Source organism: Hyla sarda, chromosome 2, assembly GCF_029499605.1.
Source record: "Hyla sarda isolate aHylSar1 chromosome 2, aHylSar1.hap1, whole genome shotgun sequence".
Lineage (NCBI taxonomy): Eukaryota > Metazoa > Chordata > Amphibia > Anura > Hylidae > Hyla > Hyla sarda.
Window position 1 is genome coordinate 411820635 of NC_079190.1, and position 7258 is coordinate 411827892.

The following is a 7258-nucleotide window of genomic DNA, read 5'->3' on the forward strand; positions in this document are numbered from 1 at the left end:
GGAAGTATTTTAGTGTGGTTTATATTATTTAGATCCTAGGAATAGTAGTAAAGCAAATAGAATGAGAACTATTAAAAGGTGACAGAGCTGAGTACATAACCCTGTCAAATGTAGGGATCGAAATGACTCAAAGCATAAATGCTTTACAAACATTGCTTGAGTGCACCTGAGCTGAACTGTGACAGAGAAGTGCTGCTGTTTGAAATGAGAGCTCCATATTGATCTGTGTGGCTTATCGCCAGTTGCAAGCTTACAGCTAGCCTTTTATTAGATAGGATATATACACCGGTAACCTAGAGCAACAAGTCTCGTTGTTGTTTTTTTAATTAAAGACAAGTTACATTCAAAAAATGACAGAGCAATCTGTTTGTTGGCCTAGTGAAGAATTCTATTGTCTTGCCCTGCGTTTCCAGGTAACTTTGTCACTATGAATGACTCTGGAACATGAAAAGAAGATAGTTCTTCTTAAGAGCCAAGGGGGTTATATTGGGAATCTGTCAAAAACAGCAGTGCAAGTGTTCTGTTAAGTATTCAGAATGTACTCAGTCAATTAGTATAGCACTGGACTATAAAAATGTTTCCTCATAATGTTTGTGTTGAATGTTTTCAATTACATCTCCTCAATTAAACCCAACTACACTACAATTCAGGGACACACCAATTATATACCCGCCGCCTCCAATAAACAAGTGTCAAAGCCCTCATTACAATGAGTCAAAGAAGAAATAGATATCAATCAGCAAGTTAGATCCACCTTTCTTAATGCTGAATATTTTATCCAGACAAGTACATATAGCTCCTGTATTCTTTATTTTCATCCACAGTTATTGATCTAACATCACTACTATTTCTTTTCAATATTATAGGATACCAGTCAGGAAAAAGAGAAGGTATTTATATGTTGGGTACAATAGATCCTCAAAGATTTCAGGTTTAACATGACTATATTTCTAGGCCACCACAAAGTCTTTATCTTTCTTGAAAAAAGAAATTAAATAAAATTAAATAAATAAATAAATAAATAAAAAAGTCAATACGTTAACAAAAAGCTATGTTAATAAATAAATAAATAAAAATACAAATGATCATTCATGATATATATATATATATATATATATATATATATATATATATATATATATATATTGTAGAAGTACAACAGAAAAATTAATAGGATGTATCATAGAAAATTATTTTATACGTGTAAAATAAAAATAAAATACAAAGGTATGTCATTTTTGCTCTCTCCTATCACAGGTGTTATGTTATACCTATATACAGTGCATGGGTATTACCAGTAATAAAGGTCACATTTTGAAGGACAAAAAAAAAGAGTCTACAGTGTTATACAGTGACATTATAGAAATTGTTTCCAAGTGCCTTTAAATACTACCACATTTTAACGTACAGGAGAAGGCAGATGTCTTTGACAATTATTTATTGAATTCCATTTGCATTTTCTTGTAAGATTGATGCCCTGAACTTAAAGACTAATGGGAAATGCTGTGGAACTGTTGGGAATAGCTGTCAATAATTTCATCGCAATAACATAATACCCTGGAATCCTAAGAACAGATTTCTAATTAGCTAAGTCAACACCTAATCATTCGGTAGGTGACTGGATGTTCTGAGAAAGGGTACACAAATATTTCAAAGTATTTTAGAAATACATCTGATAATGAATATTTACTCAATACAAAATCAGTATTTGTCTCATTTCTAATTTATCAGCTTTGGTGCAAAAAAATGTCCATGGTCCTCCTAAAACCCTTGAAAATGATCATGAAATTAGGATGACAGCAATAAGAAATGCCCTCTTTTTTCATCTATCCAATTCCTTTTTCTACTTTAGCTTCACCACATCCATATATGACTAGGAAGGCCACAATTGAATAATGGACGTCAAGAAACAGATATTGGACTTTACATATATAATAAATGTCTCTCTCCGAGGCCCTATACTGCATATACATCAAACTATATCCTTCAAATAAGTGACCACTACAGAGAGCGTTGAAAAAGAAGTGTACACACTACCACCTTGTGGATTAATCTTAAAAGAACAGATGTTCTTCCTTTCAGCTGTACTAGTTCCTATTTGACTTCTATGATATAGATAGCTTCAAAATAAAATTTAATATGGAATTAGAAAAAAAAACTTTGATAAAAATACAGATTATTTAAAATATCCATATGGGATATAGTTAATAACTGATCCGCTTTAAAGTCGGATGGCAGAAATTTAATTGATCTGTAATATATGTAGCCCAAATTGCTTTGACTTATCTTTCCTTATAGGAATTAATTGTAGATTAATCCTGAAGGCTCACATGGATTATTATAATCACTATTTGATCTCCCTATGCTAATGTGACTTAAACAGCAATGCAGGGAAAGCTACAGAGAACTTTAGGAAAATAGGTATATTAGAAAGGTCCAGAAAGGATTGACCTCGGCTGAAGATCGTTCAGCGTCACAATATGTGACAAATCCAAGCAGAGAAGGTTGAGTAATGTCACGTTTCACAGTGGGTGGTCGATTAATGTCAATGAAGCCCATGATTTAGCTTCATATAAACACCCGTCAATTGGCATTTCGTGATTCACAAGGTCCATATGGTACCGAATTTCCCAACGACTTGCTGCGATGATCAATTGTAGATGCAAAATAGACAACAAGAGATATTAAGTAAAATATAAAATCCATTTCTTTCCCACAGACCAGAAAGCTGTGTCCTTTTCTTTGTTGGTAAATGCGTCCTCTCTATTTCTGGAAGTGACAAGGATCAATGCAACCATACCTGACTTCAAGCAAGGAAAAAATAATGCTTATGTGTTTCAGAAGATCTTCCATATGAAATCTAAAGGCTCAAACATAAGAGTATATCAAAGTACTTCAGCCCAAGGTATTGAAGCAATTTGCTTATAGAAATACCAAAGAGAAAGCTTTCAAAAGAAATCAATGGGAGAGAAAAGGGGGACATGGTCAATCCTACTTTAAGGAGTTGTCAAATATAAAAAAAAAAAAAAAAAAAAAAAACTCTGTTGTTGTTGTGATTTAAAATTCAGTATATCCTTTCATTGGTTCTTCATATTCTGGGAACTCAGCTTGACTAGTCAGTAGCCACTTGCTAGATACCACTGCATGAAAGGTGGCAGAGGACCTCAAAGTCTCCTCTTCTTCTCCATAGTATCATCAACACACACAGGCTTATATCTGCAAGAGCAGAACAGCCATCAAGCTTTAAACAAGGTGGAGTGAGGGGGAACTTTACCCATCAGGGGTGGGGGTGGGGTAACCAATAGGTAGGTGATAATCAAGTTATGAGATAGAACTGCAATCTCCAGTTTGACAGCCTACACAATATCAGAAGTGATGTGGGTGCAGAATGTGCAGAATGCCTTAATGCACCAGAATATGGCTATATACTTTAGAACAGTATATACAATTTTTTTTATTCCATTGGATTGTAAAGCACGTTCTTTTCCATTATGCATTACACATGCAGAATGCCAAGCAATGTGTTGCAATAAGCAAGGTGCAGTCTAGCAATAAAATAAGCAGCGTAGATCCCATGTCTAAGCTTCTGCTTGCAGATTATAACCTAAACATGTGACACTTCCATCCAAGATATAGAATCAAATATGTAACAGCCAAAGTCAATAACCAAGCACACATTATGATAGGCACGTAGTAATAAAAATCCCTGGGACTGCAACCTCATATAAGTCAAAGTGTATCAAATGATCAGATATAGTATCTCTGCTGCTACAGGATATGGCAACAGTAATAGCTGTTTCCTTTGGTTAACCAATATGTCAAATCCTTTGAAATGTATCTCTCTTCAGACATCTAAAAAGGATGTTTATCATCACAATACTGATTTAATAGCTGCTTATCTTTCATTGTGTATATGAGACTGATTTGCTACTTTGTATACATCACACACAACCATAGTTTTTTTTTTTTTCTTCCTCCAAGAGGCTACTGCAGCAAAACGATGATTACTGCCCAGAACACACATACTGTATGTGAATAGGGGCACTGTGTGGAGGACAAGGGAAAAGTATTGACTTGCAGCCATAGGCGAAAAGTAGTCACATAAAGGACTGCAGTAAAGCTTGAAAGCATAGAGATAGCTTAACAGCATACAAAATGCATGTAAAAGTCTGCCCAGCACCTTACCTTGACAAAGCAGAGGCAGATCAAGCACACATCTTCAACTCAGCCAAATCCTGCAAAATGCAAATCCTGGTCAAATTGCTCGATGCACAGCAGCTCCCTTTCACATCTGCGGATACATAGAGATATTTGTTGCAATCCAAGGCGGTCTTGCAGTCCAAAGGAATGTGAGAACCAGAAAACAAAAGGCTGCCTTGACTGTTGGAGAAAAGCAGGAGCCGAATAGTGGTTCAGCAGGAAAATTCATTACAATCAGTGTGAGCAGAGGAGGTTCTGCTAGTAAAGAGCTGTGATAGCCTATGCAGAGATGGAGAGAGAGACTGAGCTGCAAGAAAAAGAGAGATTGAGGAGGGAGAGAGGACCAGGCTGTACCAGTCACTTCTCCTTCAGCTATTGGAGCAAACTGAATGAAATTTACCAAGCCAGCAGCCAATAGATCGCTGCAGTCTGCATCATCACTACAGAAACCATATCTACATCTACAACCTAATGCAAAGAGCTGCTAATTCTAGTGCAATTCAAATGGAACACAATCATCACCGTTGTTTATGTAAAAAAAAAGAAAAAAGGTAGGGAGCTCAATGCCAGGAGGCACGTGTGTAGCTGAAGGGCAGAGAAGGTACGGGAGATTTGTTTTGAATCATTTCTTGAACCAAATGTAAATATTATAAAAGGATTGTAAAAACAAACATGTCTGTGGTGGAAATATTGGTGTGAAAAACATATTGGATGTGTTTCATAATAATTGCTATATATATATACAGTGGTCCCTCAACATACGATGGTAATCCGTTCCAAACGGACCATCGTTTGTTGAAACCATCGCATGTTGAGGGATCCGTGCAATGTAAAGTATAGGACAGTGGTCTACAACCTGCGGACCTCCAGATGTTGCAAAACTACAACACCCAGCATGCCGGGTGTTGTAGTTTTGCAACATCTGGAGGTCCGCAGGTTGAAGACCACTGCTGGAGGAAGTTGTACTCACCTGTCCCCACCACTCTGGACCGTCACCACTCGTCACGTTGCCCGGGATGTCGCCGTTCATCGCTGTCGCCGTGTCCCCGAGGTGTCCCCGACGCTCCGGTAAGGCCTCTGCTTCCCCGGCATCTGCGCGCTCCATCACCGCCATCACGTCGCTACGCACACTGCTCCCATTGGATGACGGGACGGCGTGCGCAGCGACGTGATGACGGCGTGCGCAGCGACGTGATGACGTCGATGGAGAGCGCCGACGATGCAGGGGATCCCGAAGAGGACGCGCCGGAGCCCCGAGGACAGGTAAGAGACATCACCGGAGCTCACGGGGCACCGTAAACGGCTATCCGGCTGCAGCTGAAGCAGTCTGTGCTGCCGGATAGCCGTTTATGCTATGGCCCCGACATAAAAAAGCATCGTATGTTGATGCGGCCTTTAACATGCGATGGCCTCTGAGAGGCCATCGCATGTTGAAATTATCGTATGTTGGGGCCATCGTAGGTTGAGGGGTCACTGTATATATATATTCAATGTGTGTGTGTTTATGTTTCAGCTTTACATCCCAGGGGTAGAGATATTTATATGAAACTTGGTACATATGTTACTTATATGTCAACTAAAAATATAGGACAGTTAAATTAACCCTAAGCCACCCTCATTGGTGAGTGTTTTGTCTAGAGTCCCATTCAAGTCTATAGGGTTTCTGGTACCTTGTGCTACAAGCTTTGCTATGCATCTTCCGGTGATTATTGGTTCAACTTACAAGCCATGCCCATTCCACAAGCCACACCCCTGCCACAAGCCAAGGAAAAGATACCATTATTGCCCAATACACCCATATAACAGGTGCTTCAGCCACTACCTCTTCATCAGAGCTCACCCCCCCCCCCACCTTACTTAAGTGGTAGCAAAATCTTCTACAGCAAATCTCCAGCAGAAAATATGCAGGTGTGAACGTTCCCTTAATCACTGATGGAGTCCAACTCCAAGGTTTTGGTGTACATATTAAAGGGGTACTCTGGTACTTAGACATCTTATCCCCTATCCAAAGGATAGGGGATAAGATGCCTGATCGCGGGAGTCCCACCGCTGGGGACCCCCGTGATCTTGCACGTGGCACCCTATTTGTAATCAGTCCCCGGAGCGTGTTCGCTCCAGGACTGATTACCGGCGACCACAGGGCGGGCGGCGTGTGACGTCACGCCTCCGCCCCCATGTGACATCACGCTCCGCCCCTCAATGCATGCCTACGGGAGGGGGCTTGATAGCTGTCACGCCCCCTCCCGTAGGTTTGCATTGAGGGGTGGAACATGACATTGCATGGGGGCGGAGGCGTGACGTCACACGCTGCCCGCCCTGTGGTCGCCGGTATTCAGACCCGGAGCGAACACACTCCGGGGACTGATTACAAACGGGGTGCTGCGTGCAAGTTCACGGGGGTCCCCAGCGGCGGGACTCCCGCGATCAGGCATCTTATCCCTTATCCTTTGGATAGGGGATAAGATGTCTAAGCACCGGAAAACCCTTTAAGGCTGAAGATTTATTGCACCATATAACAGAAAGTGCTTTTGTTTTATGGTGCAATAAATCTTCAGCCCTGATTTGAACACTGAAACCTTGGAGTTGTGCTGTTACTTTCTTTGTCTTTCTGTACTGTGTACAGCTGGTTTGTATAAAATTACTTATATGGTATACAGAGCCCGTGTACAGCTGGTATATACCACTATTGGGTCCTGTATATAATCACCTACATGGTATACAGATCCAGTGCACAGCAGGTATCTACCTCTATGTGGTTCTGTATATAATCACTTATACGGTATACAGATCCTGTGTACAGAAATTATTATATTGTATGTGGGTGGGGCATTATAACGGTGAACACACAGGGACCCCTTGTTTTTCTATTGCCCAGGGGCCTATGAGATATCAGTCCACCCTTGGGGTGAATGAACAAAAAAGGTTATGCAGCACTCTTCACTATTATCCAATCCTAAGTCACTAACAAAGGTTAAAAACGGCAAAAAATCCTAAATGGAATATAGTCCAAAAGAAAAAAAGAGGCAACATCATCTGTACATGTGTACAAAATACAAAG

General features: G+C 40.2%; 1 protein-coding gene across 2 annotated transcripts in view; it reads right to left on the bottom strand.

The window, feature by feature from the left end:
- NLGN4X (neuroligin 4 X-linked) overlaps positions 1-4598 on the bottom strand; it is a 381836-nt gene extending 377238 nt beyond the window's left edge. Inside the window, exon 1 of one of the 2 annotated variants that reach the window (XM_056558849.1) lies at positions 4186-4598. The gene's annotated coding sequence lies outside the window, so the exon portion shown is untranslated. The remainder of the gene's footprint in view (positions 1-4185) is intronic. The other variant, XM_056558850.1, reaches the window with a different exon arrangement.
- Between the last annotated feature and the right edge of the window lie 2660 nt (positions 4599-7258).